The 21,904-nt window shown below is 43.3% G+C and overlaps 1 non-coding gene across 1 annotated transcript; it reads right to left on the bottom strand.

The window, feature by feature from the left end:
* Positions 1-2,837: 2,837 nt before the first annotated feature.
* TRNAL-UAG (transfer RNA leucine (anticodon UAG)) lies at positions 2,838-2,911 on the bottom strand. The gene has a single exon. It is a non-coding gene; the product is annotated as a tRNA-Leu (tRNA).
* Positions 2,912-21,904: the final 18,993 nt, after the last annotated feature.

The raw sequence follows: 21,904 nt of genomic DNA, 5'->3' as shown, positions 1-21,904 counted from the left end.
TAGTCCTCTCTTAGGCAGGGTAATAATGAAGACAATAAATAATGAAACAGGGCTAACATGTTTGAGTGTTTATCACATGCCAAACACTGCACGGAGGTTATTTTATTTAATCCTCACAACCACCTAACATGAAGGTACTGGCACTATTTCTGTGTCAGAGGGAAGGACTGTGGCTTGGGTCACACAGCACATGGGTGGTCATGCTTGGATTGGAGCCTGGCTCTGTCTGGCTCCAGGGGGTGTTCTAGTCTCTCACAGCTGCTGAGGTGCCAAAGATGGACAGGCTGGGCCAGTTTACCTTCTCACAGACAACAGAGAGGCTGGGGCACTGCCCACTACAGCAGACCCCTCACCCCACTGCCTGAGCAGGGCTTGTGAGGCAGAGAACCTCTGAATCACCAGGCAACCTGGACAGCACATACCCTGCTGAGCACAATTGTTTTTTATGATCTAATTCAGGATGCCACTGGATACTCTCCAGCAGATCCCTCTGCCCCTTTTCCACCAGCTTCCCCTTTCTTGATACCCCCTTCTCGCAAGCTATCACCTTCCAGGTGGGCAGCAAGGCCCATGCCCTGAGCTCAGGTCGTTCTCCATCATTGGGAGTAAGCCTACTCCATGAGATGGGGTGGGGCTGCCCCCAGCTGTGGTCTGGCTGCCTCTCTTCCATGTTCCTCTCAGTCCCATGGCCCCAGAGTTTGCCTCTGCCTCTGCTCTGGGTCCCAGCACACTCATTGAAACTACAGACACTGGGGTCAAGCAGGCTGGGTTCAAAGCCAGCTCCACCACTTATACGTTAGTTATGGCATCTTGGTCAATAATGCTTTCTTCATCTCATAAGTGTGGGTAATAATATCAGGACTGTGTCACGGATTAAGTGAAATGATGCAAGTAAAGTTCTTGGCCCAGTACCTAGCACACAGGAGGCCAAAAAGTGCTCACAGATGTTATTAGTTCCAGGATAAACATGTGTCAGTGAGTAAATATTCCCAGTAAACTCTTCCCTCAGGACTGAGTAAGATGGTGTGAGCTTGGCTCAGTTTCTCACCCCTTCTAACTATGAGGCAGGCTCTGCACCAGTCTAGCTCCTACACCTGAGTGATGCTGAATCACTGTGAGGACCCTGAGGAAGGACAAAGCTAGAGAGGCTGAGTTATCTATGTGATAAATTAAGATGGGGAGTGGAGGTTAGTTCAGGTCCTCTGAGAAGCAGACACCAAGATGGGATTAAATGTGTGGACTTCATTAAGTAAATGCCTATGGAGAAGAAATAAGGAGGGAACTGGACAAGCCAAGGGAAGGTGTCATCCCAGGGCAGGTCTGGCTCCAGAGAAGGAGAAAGAAAGAAGGTGGAGGGAAGCACCCTAGTCTGGCCTGCCTTGCAGTCTAAGGAAGGTTCAGACAAGCCATTGAAAGTCCTTGGGCAAAATTGGCTGACAAAGGGGTGCCTTGTCTTTTAGGAATGAGTCTGCCTTAGCATCCTGGTCACATGCAGTCAGTGGTGGGGGGCAGCTCAGGGAAGCATGGCTTTGGTGCAGAGATGTCCATGGATCTCAATGCACGGCAGCCAGGGACCTCGGACAGTGACTGAGGCACAATCAGTACCGGGAGGTTATTCTCTCGGCCACCGTGGAAGGAGACAGAGAGAAAGACGGATCAGAGGGCAGAAGCTGAGATGCGACTTGGTGGAGGGAGCTGTGGGCTGAAAGAATGCAGAGCAGTAAAACGAACGAGAATGTAAAACTTGTTGGAAATTACAAGCTATCATCTCATTATTATTTCTGCAAAAATACAAGTTATAGACTGGGAATTCTTTTTCTTATTTTTGGCCACCTGGGCTGTCGCCTCCCAGCGTGACTGAGTCTAGGACCAGTTCCAGTATCCACCAAATCATTTGCTAAAATATGGTGCCTACGATGTAACAGATGTGGTTCTAAGTGCCTTATAACAAATGAGTCATTTAGTCCTCACAACAAACATTTGATCTGGGTATGATTGTAATGATCCTTTTACAGATGAGGAACTGGAGGCACAGAGAAGTTGAATAACTTGCCTAAAGTCACAGCCAGGAAGTGGAGGAGCTGGGATTTGTACCCCAGAGTCTATGGCACATGGCCACCCACCCCTGGCCATCACCATATCTCTAGTCCCTTCTTCCCATGCCTCACCTCTGCTCAGGGGTCCTGCAGCATGCAGTCATGTCCCTCTCTGATCCCCAACTCTCCCGCACCCTCCTCTAGCACATAGCACAGGCCAGTCTAGGTGCTCACTATGTATCTGCCAATTCTGGGTTTGGACCATCTTCTGAAGCATTTGTACCCTGTAATCCCAAACTCTGCTCAGTTATTTGGGGCTTGCCTAGCTCAACACTGGCTCTTAACTAGGATTGAGCTTCATTTTGGGTTAGGAGGAAAAATGTCTCCATAGAAGGACATGGCACAATCTTCAGTGTCACCTCAACCAGTATCCCACAGCCTTCTGAAGGTCTAACTGCTTCTTCTCATGCCCCTATCTTTACTTTTTCCAAGCTCTTAGTAAAGTCTTCAGTCTTCTGCTTCAATGTAAGATTAAATGCTACACATATGCCTGCACACCTAGTCACTGCCAGGTGGGGCCCCAGGCACGTGGGAGGGTCCACACTTGCTAAGACTGTCCTCATGCCCAAGAGACTGCAACATTAAAGAGCAGATAAAAAACACCATGACAGATTGAGAGAAAAGCTGTATAGTTTAAAACTTTAAACAGGGAAAAGTTTTGTATCTTAGAAAATTTCAAATTTTATTTTATTTTTTAATTTCTGGGGGGAAGGTAATTATGTTTTTATTTATTTACTTTAATGGAGGTACTGGGGATTGAACCCAGGACCTTCTGCATGCTAAGTGCACACTCTACCACTGAGCTATACCATTCCCCCAATATTTCAGACTCTTTAACAGTGCTTTTCCCCCTGGTTTTTAACAAGGGGGCCCCACACTTTTATTCTGCAACAGGCCCCACACGTGATGCAGCCAGCCCCGTGTTCACCCCCCAGGCAGTACGGGACTTCTCACTGAAACTCAGCCCAGGGGCTTTGGGCCGAGAAGGGCCAAAGGACTGGGGCTTCCAGGACTGCAATGAAAGGGGCACTTCAGCATTCCATCCTCAGTCTTCAAGTCCCCCGCCCCTCCCTGCCTACCTTGGTGGGCCCTGGCAGCATCTGGCCTCCCCCGTGCTCCCCCAGCCTTTCCTGAGTTCCTGCCCCGCTTGCCCCTCCACTGACTTTCTGCCTTTGCCCTCCTAGTGGGAGGGGCCTGTGGTGCTCTCTGCCTCTCTCTTTCCCTAACTGACTGGGTCCCCAGCTTGGCTCTTACCTGCTCCTCTGGTGGAAGGTGACTTCCAAAGGCCATTCCCCAGCCATCCTCTCTCAGCAGCTCCTGGTCCCCACTTACAAAGCCAGCCAATTAAGCAAATCTTCCTTGGATGCACATGCAAGTCCCTCTGTGCTTCTCAGTACAGACTGTCATCCCCAACTCAACGTGTTAAAAATGGAAGCTACTCATCTTCCCCCCTCAAGTCACTCTTTCCTCTGACTTTTCTATTTCCAGCCGTGACATTCTCATCCTTACAGTCATCCAGGATCGAAACTCCCCAATTGTCTTTTCTTCTTCTCTTTCCTTCACCTCCAACTTCCATGAGAGCTCAAATCTTGTCATTCCTCCCTTAAAAATATGTCTTGTGTTTGTTTCTTCCTGTCAGTTTTCATTTCCAGTGGTGTAGTTCAGACTTTAATCAACTCATATTAGACAAGAGCTTCCAACTGACCTCTGTAGCTTGCATCTCTTCCTCTGCTAATTATTTGTGTGCAAGGCTCTAGGAATAAGTTTATTAAAAACTGTTCTGTTGGTGGTGTCATTCTGTTACTCAAGATTTTTCAGTGGTTGCCTATCCATGAGCCTAGCACACTTCTCTCATTTATTAGTCATAAGAACTGGTCATGTCTGATATGGTCATGTCACTTCTCTACTGAAACTTCTATGGCTTTCCATTGCTCAGAATAAACCCTAACATGACCTGGATACACACAGACTCACTTTGCCTAGGTAATTCCTAATCTCTTTTCTGAGCTCAACCTCCTTGCCATAAAGGGTTAGAAGTACTTCATACTTCTCTTTTGAAACCCTTACCACTGTTGTGATTTCATGGTGCAATCAAAGATTCCATGTTACCCTTTCCTACTAGAATACAAGCTTCATAAGGGTGAAAACTGGGTTGATCTTGTTCAGACAGACCTTTCCCCTTGCCTGATGAATAATAGACCTTCCATAAATATTTGTTGGATGGATGAATGAATGACCACTTACTGAACACCAGGATCTCTGCTAAGTGATTCATCTCATTGAATCCTCACAACACTTGTTTGGTATTATTTTCACTCTGCAGAAACCTGAAATGCCAAACGTCACAGGCATTATAGACAAGAGGCCATCCTGCACCCTGGCTAAACAGGTCTCCACCACTGCCAAACACACCTTGCACTTTCTCAGCTCTCTGCCTTTCTGGCTTTGCGTCCACCTGAAATACCCCTTCTCCCTTCACCTGCTGAAATCCTAGCCACCTTTTAAGGTCTCACCTTAAAAGGGGCTCCTGCTACCTTCTCACCTGGACTTAAATATATACAATGGATTGGAACGTGGGCTCTGGAATCAGACAGACTTGGATTTGAATTCTAACTACTCCCCCACTTACAAGCTGGTGACTTTGAGCGTGTTACTTAAGCTCAGTTCTCTTGTCTTCAATGCAGTGGTATTAAGTACCTCACTCAGGAAGTGTAAATGAGATCAGGTGTCTGGAGGGTTTCATCTGGAGCCTAGTTTATAGAAGGAGCTAAAGGATGGCTAGCCTTTCTTTTCATCTTCCTCTCATTTCTCCTTCTCTTTCTTGTCCTCTTCTCTTCCTTCTCCTCCAAAATCTGCTCTCATTCCTAGCCTCATTCCGTGGACTCACACCTACCAGACCTGCCCACACCATCCTGGAATTCACTGTATTTCCTTCTAACATCAGTATTGACTGTTGGCGAAATCTACCATCAATCATTGGTAGAACAGTCCATGTGGCACATTTACGTATGTCCCCTGAATATTTGCCGGGTGATAGTGGAGAGATACACATTTTTTTGTTTTTATTGAGTTATAGTCATTTTACAATGTTGTGTCAATTTCCAGTGTAGAGCACAATTTTTCATTATACAGTTATACATGAACATACATATTTCAGTTATACATGAACATACATATATTCATTGTCACATTCTTTTTCACTGTGAGCTACCACAAGATCTTGTATATATTTCCCTATGCTATACAGTATAATCTTGTTTATCTATTCTGTATATACCTGTCAGTACCTACAAATTTCAAACTCTCAGTCTGTCCCTTCCCACCCGCACCCCCCACAACCACAAGTTTGTGTTCTATGTCTATGAGTCTGTTTCTGTTTTGTATTTATGCTAATTTTTTTTTTTTTAGATTCCACATATGAGTGATCTCATATGGTATTTTTCTTTCTCTTTCCGCTTACTTCACTTAGAATGACATTCTCCAGGGACACCCACTTTGCTGCAAATGGTGTTATGTTGTCATTTTTATAGCTGAATAGTATTCCATTGTATAAATATACCACATCTTCCTTATCCAGTCCCTCTCATTTAGATACACAGTTTTCATCCTTCTCTCCACCTCAAATCTTTGAGTTCTTTTGCACTGGAACTTTACAAAAGGTCTGAATTCAGACTCATTCAGACCCAGCTCCTGAGGGCCCAAATTCCCTGGGAGGAGAACAGCCAGTGTAAGTTAAGTATAAAAGAATTTGGAACTTGGTTTTCTACATACTCCAATTACCCAAGGCAGAGCTCAGAGGAGGCTCCCTGGAGGAGTCTCTATTTCCTCTATTTGGTCAAAAGGATCACAGCCATTAAGAAGTGAATTTAACATTCATTATTTTCCCCAGACCCCTAAGTTCTACTTAACCCTTTGGTCAACCCTATAAACTCAGACAGACCCAGCATTGAACATGACATTCCACCGGGTCCAACAGGTGATGTGGCTAATTCAGCAAGGAAGCTGAGTGCATTTTTTTTTGTCTTTTCAAGGGATTAATATAAGCAGCCAAGGGGAAAAATAATTAATGATAAAGAATTACTTCAGCCCCCAATACCTGCAGTGCATATTTCCAAAGCACTTTGGATGATGAGAGGTGTTATTTAAGGGAATAAATAACAACATTTACAGGCTTTGCCTGGAGAGTGTGATCAGCTTTGTATAATCCCCTGAAACTGTTCTCAGCGTGGAAGCCCACGCTGGGGAGCAGCCTCTCAGAGAGCCCGAGGGTAGGTTTTGCTGGAGCTTGGGGCCCCTGATGGGTAGATCTGAGTCCCAGGCATCTGCTCAGAAGAACTTCCAGAAGTACCACTGGCCCAGACTGACTCCCTTTGGGCCTGCTGATGGACCCAAATCCACTCCCCTACAAAGGAGGTATATTTTAGGACTTCTTTCGTCATTAATGCTACAGAGAGAATTAATCAACTAGTTTTCTTCGATGGCGAAATAGAAGTTTGGACTGAAAGAAGGGATCTGAAGGATGAAGTGGTAGCAAGGGAAGAGGGTCCAACTCAATGGGCCTAGTGAAGTATTGCTTTGGTAGATGGAGAGAAAGCAAGAGGGAGGAGATGGAGTCTACTCCATCTTGTTTAAGTCTACTGCAATCTTGGTTTCCATATCCTATGATTTGCCTTCTGGAATCAGCCTCCTCACCCAGCGTTCTCTTTTCTCCATCCCAGCCTAGCCCTATCCTCCAGCTTCAATGATTTCCTGCCAAGTCCAACCATAATTCTTCTCTCCAATCTCAAAAACCACCCTACCCCACCTCCCCAGTGAGTATCCTTTCTTGTCAAAAGATTTGAACCATTGAACAATTGAATGCAATGTTAAATTTTGTTCTGCTCAGGATAGGGGCATATCCAGGCACCTTGAAGGATCCTCAGGACCACCAGAGGTCTGCTTATGAGGAACCAAGAGGTTTCTAACCAGAAGACTTCACTCTAAAGAAAAGAAAGTCAAGGGGAGATGACTTTTGGAATCATAAGAGCAGAACAATTCTGAGTTCGGACCTGCATCTGCCCTTGGAATCCATGCCCCAACTCTGGGGGATGGATCCTGCTGTAAAGGAAGAAGTCAGAATGATGATAATGATCATGATCATGAAATGCACCCTCACTAGTATCTGCACTGGCCTTAGAGAGGTATAGGCAGCTGGTAGCAAGTTTCTATAGCATGGGATGGGCGGGGCAGAGGGGGTTCCTGCAATGAGCCAATAGCAGCTGCAGTAGTGGCCTTCAGTTTGAGTCAACACAACTTGACCCCAGGAGAAGCTTTAGAAGAAGGCTATGAAGAAAATGCTGTCCTACTACAGGGGGATTAAGAAGTCCAGCTTGTAGAAACCTTGTTAGGCTTCTGAGACATTCTCTGTAGCCTCCCAGGACCATGTAAGAGGTGTACGAACAGGGCTGGAATTCCCAAAGAGTGGGAAGGTTTAGAAGAGGACAAATCCTGATGCTCCTATTTCTCTCTCCCTACACTGATGCGTCTTGACAAGTTAGGTATCTGACTTCAGAAGGAGGGTGGGCTTTACGAAACCTTGTAGCTTCTTCTGTTCACAACTCTATCTTTACAAAAAGATAATTTTTTTTCTAAGAAAGCTGATGGAAACTCTAGGCAAAGGCTCTAAAGGAAAAACAGGATATGTTTTCCCTTCACCCTAAAACTTTGCCCAACATTCACCAGCTTCATGATCCACTGTGACACCTTCTTGGCAAAACATTGAGAAGAATCAGCTTATGGTGCATAGCTTACCAAATGTTCAAACATTTTGTTTACCATAAAGTCATAATGCTTCCCAGAGAAGGAGTGGTGGGAGTAGGCACTCAATCATTACAGATAAAATTTGCTAATTCATTGCAGTTTCAATGATCTCAGTTCCTAAAATAGTGGGGTAGCTTTTAAAAATGAAACTCTTTTCAGTAGCTGGTGGTTTCTACGCACCATGAAGATGACGCCTGTTTTTGGGGATGATATCAGTTTTAAGTTTAGCCTCTGAATCACATTGTCTAATTAGACACCATTAACCTCAGCATCAAACTTTGCACTGTGGCTAGAAAACAATTTTTTAAAATAGTTAGCTTCAGGTAGAGAAGCTTTCCTTCCTCCTACATTTTGGGATTCCCACAACTCAAGTTATCTGTGATGAGGTCATCCTAACCCTGTTTCTTCAGGGTTCCTGCCCCACTTTGAGGGGAGGGGAGAATTTCTTGCCCCCTATGTGTTAAGTGTGGTCCCCCAAGTCTGTCTCCCTGTTAAATGAAGGGAAGGGAGCAAACCACTGAAAGAGAGAGTTATTCTGCTGATGCCACCTTTTGATGCTCAAATAGCTCTTAGTATCTCGAATGCCTTTCCACTTCCTTTTGAAACCTCATAGTCATGGTCATGATCCTGGTGCCCATCTCTTCTGTGCTCCCTAAACACTTGATTCATGTGTAATCAGTGGCAAAGCCAAAGGATAACTTGGGGGGACTGCAGCCTCACCTCCATCAGCCTCTCCAAACCCACCTCACATTTGAAAAAGATGCTTTTACTAGACAAAGACAATGGATATTTTATCACTGAGATATAAATTGCATCTTTATTAAATGTTACTTCATTGCCTGATCTGCTGCATAGCCTGTGAAATAAAACAAAACAGAGTTTCATGCAAATGAATCTTCAAAACAAGACTCATTTCTAACCAGATTCCCAACGTTTGGGCAAATCATCAGTTTTGCCCAATAAAGAAACTTCTCCTCTGGCATAACCCTTGACTCATTTAGGTGGCTAGACTCTTGGGTCTACATAGTGAACTTCCCAAGAGAGGCAGGGATAGTATGTCATGTTTTCTTCAAGTATTTTCATTGTGGTTATTGCTGTAACTGCTGAAGAAAAGATGGTGCATCATTGTCGACCGTTCTTCTTGCATTCCCCTCAGATAACCATCACAATTCATTTGACGTATGTCCTTTCATGTCACTTGTCGTATTAGCTAAACATAATAATAAATAATACCATTGTGTGTAGTTTTAAAATTTACCCAGATGGGATCATCATGTGACTATCATGCCACAGCTTGATTTTTTCCTCTCATGCTTATAATTTGAAGTTAATACAAATAGATGGCTTTCATTACGTTTAGCTGAGGGAGTATAATCGCAACATGTTCCATTTCATCTAGCCAGTTGCATATTGTTGATTCATTTAAATTGACTACACCTTCTTCCTGTTAAAAGTAAAAGAGAATCTTGTGCTTCCAGCACAAATATCAAGATGGTAAACCTAATTGTACCAATAATCGTATTAAATAAGGTCTAATACTCCAATGAAAGGGCAGAGATAGATTGAATAAAAAAAGTGAGACCCAACAATATGCTGCCTACTAGAAATTCACTTTTTAATGACATAAAATAGATTAAGAATAAAAATGAGAGAAAAGGTATATCATGGGAACACTAATCAAAAGAGAGGAAATAGCTATATTAATTTCAGACAAAGTAAACTTCACTGCAAAGAATATTAACAGAGATATAAGAAAAGTTCATTTTATAATTATAAATGGGTCAGTTCATGAAGAGGACATAATTTTAACAGGTATGCACCTAATAACAGAAATTAAAAATGCATGAATCAAAAACTGATAGAATTGTAGACAAATCTACAATTATAATGGGAAATTCTAATTCCCCTCTCAATAATTTACAGAATAAGTAGACAAGAAATCTGTAAGGATATAGAAAACTTAAGCAGTGCTATCAAGCTTTCTCAGCTCTAAGTGGAAGACATCCCTGATTCAAAGGGACAAGTGACAAGCAATAAAATATTTTTCTTAAGCAGAAGTCCAAGGTTGGAGGATTCAGTGGTTCAGAAGCCTAAGTTCTATTGTTTTGATATTCTTCCACCTTCAGCATGTCAGCTTTCTCCTCCGACCGGCTCCTCTCATGGTTACAAGATAGTTACCCAGTTCCGGTATCATATCAGACATACTGGCATGTAAAGGAAGAAGAGATCTCTTCCTATCTCTCTTCCAATGTCTCTCTCTTAGGAGAGAAAATCGTTCCGACAGACTTCCTTCCATGCTCATGTGCAAACCAATAAGCATTATGGGAAATGAGACCACCACGACTGGCTTAGGGCAACCAGAACTGTGTCTGAGGATGGAGCAGGCCTCCCCTGAAGCATATGGCTGAATGAAAAGAGTGGAAAAATAAATAAAATCAAGGTTCTCCTTGGGATGGAGAAACTGGATGAGATGGGAAATGAAGACAAGCCAGACAGTCAATAGTAGATGTTACACCAGATTTCTCCTGAATAAGGAAGTTCCACAACTCGGGTTCAGACTGAAAAGGGGCCTAGTAGTATTTGAAATAGACCAGAAACAGCCGTGGGAGAGAAGAGTGGGTTCTCCGGCAGAAACAGAGATCAATACAGGGCTACCCAGGGATGTTGGCCCATCTCTTCCAGGACCGTTTCTTCCACACACCTCCATGCTGTGGCCTCCACCTCTTTTGCCAAATCTAACTTCATGAAACCAGAAGCATCTAGCTTGAAAACTGCTGTCCTGGGAGCTTTGGCTCTTTTCAAATAGCAGGATTAACAGCAGCCTCAGGAAACCGCCCCACCAAGGAGCCATTAGCCAAAAGCGCTGACAGCTGGTTAGCTGGAGCGAGTCCACCAGGACAGAGCTCTCCCGTTGTGAGGGGGTGGGAGACCATTGTGCAGTGGTGCTTGTTGAAATCTTTAAGCAACATTGACCTCAGAAGCAGGAAATGCTCTGCTCCCACCCCATAGAGAGGTGTTTTACATGCACAGCCAACCTAGAGGCCAATTGGGAAAGGGGACCAGTAGGGAAGGAAAGAAGCAGAAATTCAATTTCAAAGGTCAGTCTTTACTAAGATGGCTTTGGACCACTTCTACTGAAAATGCAGTGTCATCGACATCATCGTTGTCAACTGGGAGCCTGGGAGAAATGCAGTTTCTGAAGCTAAACCCCAAACCTATTGAATCAAATTCTTAGGGTTAGAGGCCCATAAATTTGTGTCTTAACAGGATCTCCAGGGATTTCTTCAAGTTTAAGAGGCTTTGCTTTAGATTCGTGTGGTACTTGTGCTTTTCCTAGAAACTTCCATAGATCTTAAGAGGGCAGAAGTGGTCAGCAGGGAGAAAGGTGAGACCCCAGACATCTTCCCACTGAAAGAAGACAATTAGTTAGCTACAAAAATAGTGAGGAGGGGCAGGGCCTGGAAGAAACAGATCAGTAACTTACCTTGAATGAGGGTTTCTGTCGGAGATGTCATCAGTCTGGAAGAAAATCCAGTGTGTATCAGCCATGTAATCAAGACATTTCAGGGGAGGGGTTTTATGAAGGAAAGGAAAACACTCAGCGCCCCTGCCTAGGTCTGTTTGGATGCACACTGCACAACACCAGGATGAACCTATGATGCTATTAGTGTCCTGGAATTGTGCAGCATGGCAGTCCCGCTGATCAAAGCATTTTAGATCTTGAAAGCACCATAAATCTCAATCCCTTCAACTTAGAGACCAAACATAGTGAATTAACTTGACCAAGATCACGTGGTTTATGTGGCAAGCAGAACCAAGACTTTGAAATCCGAAGTTTTCATGCAGGAAGTAAGTGTCCTTAAAAAATAATTCAGAAGAGATAAAGAGCTAAATGTTAAAAATATATATGTATTAGTTTTATTTCAACCCACAATAACAGAATAACCCCAGCACAAGTATCTAAGCTGACGATAGTAGTTGTATAAATTATGTTAAATTTAACTACATTAGTTACATTAATTACATGAATATATAAATATATATATACATATATACCTACATTGTACATGTACAAATGTGTACATTACCAGTCATGTACATGTAGACACTATCTTGAACATTCCAGCCCCAACAGATGTGCCATATTTCCAGCTGGAGACAGATCAGGCACCAAATGGTTGTGATTCTTTCTTTATTTATTCTTTGGCGGGGGGAGGGAGGTAATTAGGTTTATGTATTTTTGGAGGAGGCACTGGGCATAGAACCCAAGACCTTGTGCACGCTAGACATGCGTTCTACCACTTGAGCTATACCCTCCCCCACGGTTGTGATTCTTAATTCCTCTCTTCTTCACAGCTGGTAGTGTTCATATAGTTGTACGTATATTTATGTGTACATATGTATAGTTATGAAATTTGTCTTTTCTTGGGCCTTCTCTCATATTTTAGCAGTGACTGGAGAGTGGAAATTAATGATGCCAAGAATCACAGGCAGCGGAGCTGTCTATGAGGTTTAGCACAACAGGTTTTTAAGGTTTATGAGCTTCAGATAAATATTTCCAAAAATATGTGCTAGCCTCTCTGCCTAGTCCAGCAGAACCTGACAGGTAGCCCCCCACATTAGAATGAAATTTTGTTCAAGCGGTTTCATCGGGGTGAGAGGAGTGCGCACTTTTTACCTAGTGTGGATGCCTGAATATAATTCACCTGAATTAAGTATATGCTCATGTCTGCAGGGTTCTTTAACAAAGGACTTCCTTAAGACTATGAAAGAAATTGTTAAAATCTCTAAACCAAATTGCTTATGATAGATACTCACACACTACAAAGCTACAAGTCTCCAATTCCTCTTCAAAACATTAGTGTGAGATTAGTGAGAGTAACGGAACAGAGTCTGCCTGGCACCATCTCAACCCCTTTCATTCCACGCACTGTAGATCCTCTTCCGTGTGTCCCATCCTGTCTGCGCAGCTATGTCAGACTCTGCAGGGACTTTCTTTTCTTATTAGAGAAAGTTCTAGTCTTTGCTTAAGCCATTTTCAAAGTAGAGTCTTTAAGAACTGCTCCTGGGCATATATCCAGAAGGAACCCTACTTCAGGATGACACCTGCACCCCAATGTTCACAGCAGCACTATTTACAATAGCCAAGGCATGGAAACAGCCTAAATGTCCATCAAGAGATGACTGGATAAAGAAGACGTGGTATATTTATACAATGCAATACTATTCAGCCATAAAAACCAACAACATAACTCCATTTGCAGCAACATGGATGCTCCTGGAGAATGTCATTCTAAGTGAAGAAAGCCAGAAAGAGAAAGAAAAATACCATATGAGATCGCTCATGTGTGGAATCTAAAAAACAAAAACAAAAAAACAAAGCATAAATACAAAACAGAAATAGACTCATAGACATAGAATACAAACTTGTGGTTGCCAAGGGGGTGGAGGGTGGGAAGGGATAGACGGGATTTCAAAATTGTAGAATAGATAAACAAGATTATACTGTATAGCACAGGGAAATATATACAAGATCTTATGGTAGCTCACAGAATAAAAATGTGACAATAAATATACATATGTTCATGTATAACTGAAAAATTGTGCTCTACACTGGAATTTGACACAACATTGTAAACTGATTATAAATCAATAAAAAATGTTAATTAAAAAAAAAGAACCAGCTGATTTACCCAGAAGATTTGATTTCTCTACAAAATGATCTGTAACACGCTGGGTGCCTGTTTTATTTGTTAATCCTAGGAATGGGTTTTCCTCTTTACCCTGGGCACTGTTTATATATCTGTATTCTCCTTGGTCTTCAGACGTGTTCCCAGAAGAAGGAAGTAGCTAAGATTCCTTTGACAAGAAGTGTAACTTCCTTACTAAGTTTCAACCTGAAGATGGCTTTCCATCATGCATTCTTCCCAGTGCCGTAAACATCTCCTTGGCAGCAGGAGCTCACTGGCACACTGGTCCAGTCACTTCATGCCCACTGTCTTATGCGTCATGCACAGACCACGTACAGCTATTTATGTGGAAGACTAGAAGAACCAATTGAAAACAGTGCTTGTGCAAGAACTGTGGGTGAATTTCTCTTTTCCCCAAGTTTGCCAACAAATATTTCTGCTTTTGAAATGTAAATAACTTTAAAAAATAAATCTGTGCTACTTCCAGAAAATTATGCTACCTCTAATATTCCTTCTTTGGGTTCATTGAGCACATTCCTCCAAAGAGGAGTTTATGCCGTTCCCACCCACCGAACCCCAAGAACCCAAGCTTGGGAGAACATATCCTACTGTTCTTGACCCTCTGGTTTTAAAGGAAAATTAAGACAAGCAGCAGCATGAATCTGACTGGAAGTGCTCTGTGGAGCTGCTAGCTTGGTCTGGCTTGTCATTTTCCTTGAAAATAGCAAGATGAACATCAGCTTAGGGAATGAAGGGTTTTACTGATGCGAAGGCAGGTGCTCTCGCTTTGCTGGGGAGATGGGAAACTCTGCAGGATCGCCTCAGCAGATGCTAGGCTTTGGAGCCAAACAATTCCCACAAGGATTGCTGAATTTCACAACCTCATCCCTGGAAATAAGTCAGAGCTTTATACTATTTCTCCAAAAAAGGATATTGAAGTTCACGAGAAGGGTCGTCATGGCCATTTGATCAGTGTGCTTGACTCAGCAAACCAGTTCCTACTGAAGTGTCCGTGGGGCTCCTGGGGAAGGATACAGAGGCTCTCAGAAGAGACTACAGAATATGTACTTCTTGTAGGTAACTACCTCCACCTGCTTTGGCTTTGGAAGCCTTGCTGCGCTAGGTGCCATGAAGTAGAGAATCTAGCCTTGCACCATCGCTGATCATGGTGTGTGGCTACGGAAAACACTGTGTGTTTGGTTGTCCAGTTCACAAGGATCTCCACTCTATGTCAGAGCTTTCTTATGCAGGGCTTTCTTATGCAGGGGGTGGCCCCAGATGTTTTATTGGTTTCATGTGACTTTGAGTCTGAGGTCATTAAGTGATCTGAGCACCTGACCAATCTAAGCCAATCAGAATCCTTCCCTGGGATTTTTTAAGCTGGATGTAAAGGACAAAGGTCACTCTTTGCTGATGATGCGATACAGGATGTGAGGCTTAAGCATTCCCAATGGCTATTTTTTAAAATCCCTTTATCACAGAAGAGAGGAAAGAAATGGAGGCTAGAGATGGAAGAACTCCTAGAGTCATTTAAGTCCCCAATTTCAATGATTCCTGAGGCCCTTTTCTTTTTAATGTCTCTTAAATTTTAAATTTCTGTTAAATGTCTTTGTGTAAGACATTTCAGTATGCATCGAATAAATTTCCATTTATGTCAAAGATGGTTTCAAACACTGTGATCAAAGTGTCCTAATACAAGGACCCTGGTGGTGGCAAACCTCCCTGATCAGCCAGGCAGGAAGCTCCTGTCCTCTGTCCCATCCATCTTCTGAGCAGGCAGATTTGATCAAGGGCTGCTGGCAAGTGTCATCAGTTACTCTGTTAGGAAAAGTGGAGAGAGAACCTCCTGGACTCAGCCTGAATCAGCCTGAATCAGCCTGAAATAGCAAGTCCTTCCCAATCTTCTGTTCCAAGAGTCCTGACATTCAGGTACCAGGCAGGGAGAAAATTAGTTCTTTTGAGTTTTTCTGCAGAATCCTTTTTCACACACTTTTTCGTTCATGCTTCCACGTGTGTGATCACCAGGAGTGCAATGAGATTGAAGCAAACCAGGCTCCCAGGGCACTACATTGAGGGAGGTTCCCACTCTCAGGGTCTCGCAAATGCCCTAGGCTCCCCCTGGGTCCCCCTAGTGCTGGCCCTGATGATTGCATGCTCTGCGTCACAGGGTGTACACTTCCAGTGTGATGAGGTGTGAAAAAATGAGACTGGAAACCAACAAAGCAGAATTTTCATCTTGGCTTTATCACTGGCTCAATGTGATATCAAAAAACAGAACAAAATAAAATCAAACCTCGTAAACTCTCTGGTTTACCTCCATGCCTAATTGGTAAATTAAGGATAACCACCTTTACCTTCATTACTTCCAAAGAATATATGACAAGAATAACATGACATTGTGTACAGAAAGGTTAAGAGACTGATCTGAGGTCGGAAAACCCACTTGCTGGAACACCAGGCCTAATCTCTTGGGCCAATGCTGGGTTTTCCTGTGTTGCTTACTTATTACTTACTATATTAATTAAACAAACATATAGTAAGTGCTTATTGTGATCAAGACACCAAAGGAAAATCCAACAAACCACAGGCTGTAGCGGAAATAGAAACTGGATAAAATTAGGGTGAAACCGCCACTGGAATCCATGTGTCCCCATGCCCAGGGGTCCCCACGACACACTGTCTTCCACACCAAGCTCTGAGCTTGCCCAGACCACCTCTCAGGTTTGACCTACTTGCTATTCAAGGTCCACTTTGTCCAAGGACTAATCGACAGGAGGCCCAGACCGGCTACTGCGATGACCCTCACTAGGACTGTTTTGAGAGAAGAGGAGTCAGTCCCAAGAACTGAATCACTCATACCCTTGATTTGCCTGGAGTCTTAGTCCCAAACCCATGAGACAGAATTAGGGGACGAACAGGTCTAAAGGAGAGAGTTCCCAATGAATATTCTTTATTGCTGTTTTTGGTCTTTCTTGACCTTCCATGACACAATCTTATATTTTGAAGTCCAGGATAATTGGAAATAAAATGAAATCCTCCTATGTTCAGAGTTCATATCACCTCTGAACGGCGGCTGGGGACAGAACTGCACTGTATATTTAATACTCTGCATTAACAGGCAAGCTAGAAAGGAAATCTCCTCCTTTGCTGCCCTAGCTGGGGCAAGAGCTGGCACCAATTTAACAAACCAAGGGTGTAAATCACGCATTGAAATCTCTCACCATGGAAGGCAAAGATTTTCTAAAAGAATGAAAAAAAAAAAAAGGCACCCAGCACTAGGCATTTTAAGAGTCGATGTGCGTGTTTAGATGTTAAACATTTACATTTTACAGCAAAGTGACATTTTTAGCGGGGTTATATTGCCCATTTGCAGCCGTTACTCACTACTGGCCATGGGCTTGGGGCTGGAGCTGGGCGATGAATCAAAGACACCCTTTGTATCATGTCACTAAGCAACTCCCTCCTCTTCTGCCGCTCCCAGAGCCTGGGCTGGGCACACAGCCTGTGTCATCCACATGGTGGATTTACAGGTCACAATTTATGCCAGCCAAAGTTTCCTGAGGAAAAGGCAGCTGGAGCTGGGCTTTGGCCATGTCTCAATTATGTGCTGGGAGTAAAACACGGAAAAAGTGGGGATTGGCACGCTCGGACAAGGTCAGACCTGGCCCTTTGTTGCAGGCCCCCAGATCAACTGTCTAGAATGATACTTCACTTCACAGAAGATGAATGTATAGCATGCGTGCTGGTGTGACCCCCCTCGGCCACCCAGAACAGACATCACTAATTGATCACAGTGCTCTTTCCCGCTGAGCCAAATTTGGCCTCAGATGCATACCTGATACACATTCCAGGCAGCCACTATCTACCTGGTCAGCTGGCACATGGGATGAACCTATTTGTCAACCCTGCTTGCCTTACATGCCAAAGTCTGTTTCCCATCTCTGCCTTTTTAGAGTAAGATGGGAGGCTTCAGGAATTCTCCACATACAGCTATCTCAGATAACAACAACAATAAAAGTTGTAATAGTTAACATTTGTGCTTCTTATGGACAGAGCATGAAATCATTTAATTCTCACAACAATCTGATGACACCTACATTATACAAAACCAGGATCTGTTGTTTACCAGACACATACCATGTATTGGGTACCACATATGATGATCTCATCTTCATATATTCCCGTTTCACCATGAACTGAAAACTCAAAGAGAGCAAGAAAGCCATACAGCCAATCCAAGGAAGAGCCTGGATCTGAGCCCAAGAATGTCTAATTCTCAAATGAGCACTAGACCTTGACCCTTGACCTTTTGGTGCATGAGCTCACCATTTTCACCCTCTCATCCTGTTTTCTCTTTACTGCCAGAGTCGGGGAGCTACTTTTCTACCAGAAACTGACTCTAGACTTTGCCTAATCTGCTCCAGCTTCCCTGGCAACATCCTTCTACCCTCCTGTTCTCAGCATCCATTTCTGACAGGTGAGCCAGTAAACCTTTCAGCAGGGAAAGAGAAGTGAGGCTGCAGACTAGATAGAGTTGAACTCAATTCTCTTATTGTTTTATTCAGAATGTGATGCTCTACTACCAAGGAGGGGCTCCCTACATCCCCACGGTGGACACTGGGACTGGAGAATGTGGGGACTCCCCAAGCTTGGTGCCATGAAGGGCCACGTGGCTGCTCATTTAAGCAGAGAAGAAAGAGCCATTGTAGCTTCATCTCTGTCTCCTTATGCTGAAAACTTTGGCCACCCCAAGACTCTCTTTCTTTTTTTAATTATTAATTTATCTTTTTAAAATTAAAATATAGTCAGTTTACAATGCTGTGTTAATTTCTGATGTACAACAGAGTGATTCAGTTATACGTGTGTGTGTGTGTGTGTGTGTGTATTCTTTTTTTTCATTATTGGCTATTACAAGGTATTGAATGTAGTTCCCTGTGCTATCCAGTAGGACTTTGTTGTTTATCTGTTGTATATATAGTAGTTAGTATCTGCAAATCCTGAACTCCTAATTTATCCCCTACCTTTTCCCCCAGTAACCACATGTTTGTTTTCTATGTCTGTGAGTCTGTTTCTGTTTTGTAAATAAGTTCATTTGTCTCATTTTTTTTTTTAGATTTCACATATAAGTGATATCATATGGCATTTTTCTTTCTCTTTCTGGCTTACTTACTATGATAATTTCCAGGTCCACCTACGTTGCTGTAAATAGCATTATTTTATTCTTTTTATGGCTGAGTAGTATTCCATTGCATATATGAGTACCACAACTTCTTTATCCAGTCATCTGTCAATGGAGATTTAGGTTGCTTCCTTGTCTTGGCTATGAACATTGGGGTACATGTATCTTTTCAAATTAGAGTTCCTTCTAGATAATGCCCAGGAGTGGGATTGCTGGGTCATATGGTAATTCTTTTTTTTTTTTAAGGAAACTCCATACTATTTTCCATCATGGCTGCATCAAAAAATCTGTCTTAGCCCCAAGGCTTTACAATGTTGTTCATTCTTCTAAGAACTCTTATCTGTTAACTATTGTCTGTCTGCTCCTCTGCTGCCTCCATCTCCCCTACTCCAGCATCTATGTCTTGCCAACTTGCACTCATCATTCACGTTTTAGCTCTTCTGACCCACTTCCTATGGAAAGCTGAGTTAGGTGCTTCTTTTTTGTTCTCCTTAGCACCCAGTGCTTCCTCCAGGCCAGTGCAAGCCGCGCTCTGCCTCCTCCACTGGGCTATAAGCTTAGTGAGGACAGATATGTGTCTGGCTTGTATCCCCAACACTCAGTTCTGTCTCTGAGTCTGTACTAAAAGACGACTGATGAATAATGGATGATTGAATTGAATGGGTTCGTGAACCCTCTACTGGAAACCTAACTGGATTGACATGCATAGATTCTCCCCACCTCATTTCCACACCTGGCTAACTGTAAGTGGCAGATTCCCCCAGGTTGATGGAAATATGAGGGCAACCATCACATCTCACAGGGAGTTCAGTAGTGAAATCTGAGTTTATTGGTTTATTCCGATGCTGTCCGTCAAACAACTTGGGCTAGAAAGGAAAGCGAACATGAGCAACTACATGTTAGTTTCATTGCTTATCATAACGAAAATCCATATCTGATGTTGAAAGAAAAGTTCAAAATATGGCCTTAGCCTACAAATGTATATTGATTTCTCAAAAAATTAGGCATGTGTTCACCTCTACAGGACTATGGGCACCAAATGAGAACCATTTCCAGAATCTAAGGGCAGGGCTACTAAGTGTCACCTGCGTGCCCATAAATTAATGAGATTTGCCAGCTTAAGCTAGATGAGGGGAGGGCACTTGGCTGATTCACATAACTGGGAAGTAAGAGTGGAGTTGGCTTCAGGCATGGCTGGACCCAGAGACCCAGATTGTGTCATCATCATTCTTGGCTTCCTGAGGCTCAGCTTTGCTCTACATGTTGACGTCCTTCTCTTTGCTGTAGGCGGGCTTCCCCATCTATGGTAGACCGTCCCCTGTGGTCTGTGTACAGACAGTTTTGGCTTTCATCTTGCTCGCTTGGGAACCCTGGAGCAAAGAGAGCACCTCTCTGTATATAAACTCCAAGTAAGGATATCACTTGGTGCTCCCTGGGTCCCTTCACCCCTTCCCTTGACCCGAGCACTACAGGAAATAGACCCTATGATTGGGCAGACCTGTGCCCAGCTGTGATATAATAAGAAAGATGTATTTGGTCCCTGTCTCTGGTTCCTGACACAGAGCCCTTCAACCCTTATAATTTCCTGAATAGGAGTATCTTTTGTTTTAATATTTAGTCTTAGTCCCTGGTTCCTTAAACAAGAGGTTCCCAAACCCTTGAAATCCCCAGAGTAATAAGTGTCATTTTGTATATTAATGAGAAGACCGGTGGCTGGAGTCTCTAGATGGTTTCCAGTTGGGGGCTGCTCGCCAGAGGAACCAACCGTGTAATTGGAGGGTTGGAACTTTTCACCCCATCCCCATCTCCATCCCCCAGGGAGGGGAGACAGTGTAGAAATCGAGTTCAATCACCAATAGCCAGTGATTTAGTCATCTGTGCTTATATATTGTAACTTCCACAAAACCCCTAAACAGTGGGGTTCAGGGGGCTTCCAGATAGGTGGATGGATCTACGTGCAGCTGGGGAAAGCACCCCAAATTCCACAGAAGTAGACACTCCTGCACTTGGGACACTTCTGGACCTTGATCTACATACCTCTTCACCTGGCTGTTCATTTGCATCCTTTACAATAAATCAGTAAACATAAGTAAACTGTTTCCTTGAGTTCTGTGGGTCATTACAGCAAATTATTGAAACTGAGGAGGGGGTGGTGAGAACCACTAATCTGTAACCAAGTCAGACAGAGTCGTGGGTAACCTGGGGAACCACTACTTGTGATTACTGTCTGAAATGGGGAGCTAGTCTTTTGGGATTGAGCCCCTAAACTTACGGCTGTGCTGACTTCAGGTGCTTAGTGCCAGAATCGAATTGAACTAAATGCCTGGGTGATATCCACAGAGAACTGGAGGATTACTTGGTGTGGAAAACCCACAGTTTGGTATTAGAAGTGTTGAGAGTAGAGAAGTAATTTAGCCTCATAGTCAGCAGTGGCCAAGGTTCTGGGACTCACCAAAACGACCCAGAAAGGAGGAGCAAGGAAGGAGAGAAGGAAGAAAAGAAGGAAAGAAGGAAGGACGGGGAAGAGGGAGGGAAGATGGGAATGATGTGTTTCTTGATTGTGGTTATGGTTACACAGATACACAAATTTATCTAAACTCATCAGTACGTATACTTAAAATGGATGCATTTTGTTGCATGCAAATTATACCTCAATAAAGTAGATTTTTTTAAAAAATTAACTCTTCTAGGGAGCCTCCTCTGACTTCCCAGACAGATCTAAGCATCACCTCCATAGAACTTCCAGTGGTCCCCACGTCTCTAGTATAGCATGGCTCATACTGCTATGATTATCTACTTGGCTGTCTGTCTCTCACACTATTTCTGTGAGTCTCTGAAAGGCATGAACTATGTCCCACTCAACCTTTGTATCTAGAATTGGTGCAGTGCTCAATGTATAGTAGACAATTTCGTTTTAGCTCTGTAAACTGGAAATTTCATGCGCAAGATTAGAATACGAATAAGTAGCATAAATTAAGAAAACTTTGAAACCTAAAGTTGTAGGTTATACTAATTGCAATATCCTGCCTCACTTCTCCCCACTCCTCTGAGGGTCGGTCAATACCCTGGGAATGGCTTTAGCTTCCTACAGGTCATGGAATATGAGGAAAAATTAACTTCACTCTGATTTTAAGGGGTAA

Source organism: Vicugna pacos, chromosome 33, assembly GCF_048564905.1.
Source record: "Vicugna pacos chromosome 33, VicPac4, whole genome shotgun sequence".
NCBI lineage: Eukaryota > Metazoa > Chordata > Mammalia > Artiodactyla > Camelidae > Vicugna > Vicugna pacos.
This window is presented reverse-complemented; position numbering and strand designations above follow the sequence as displayed.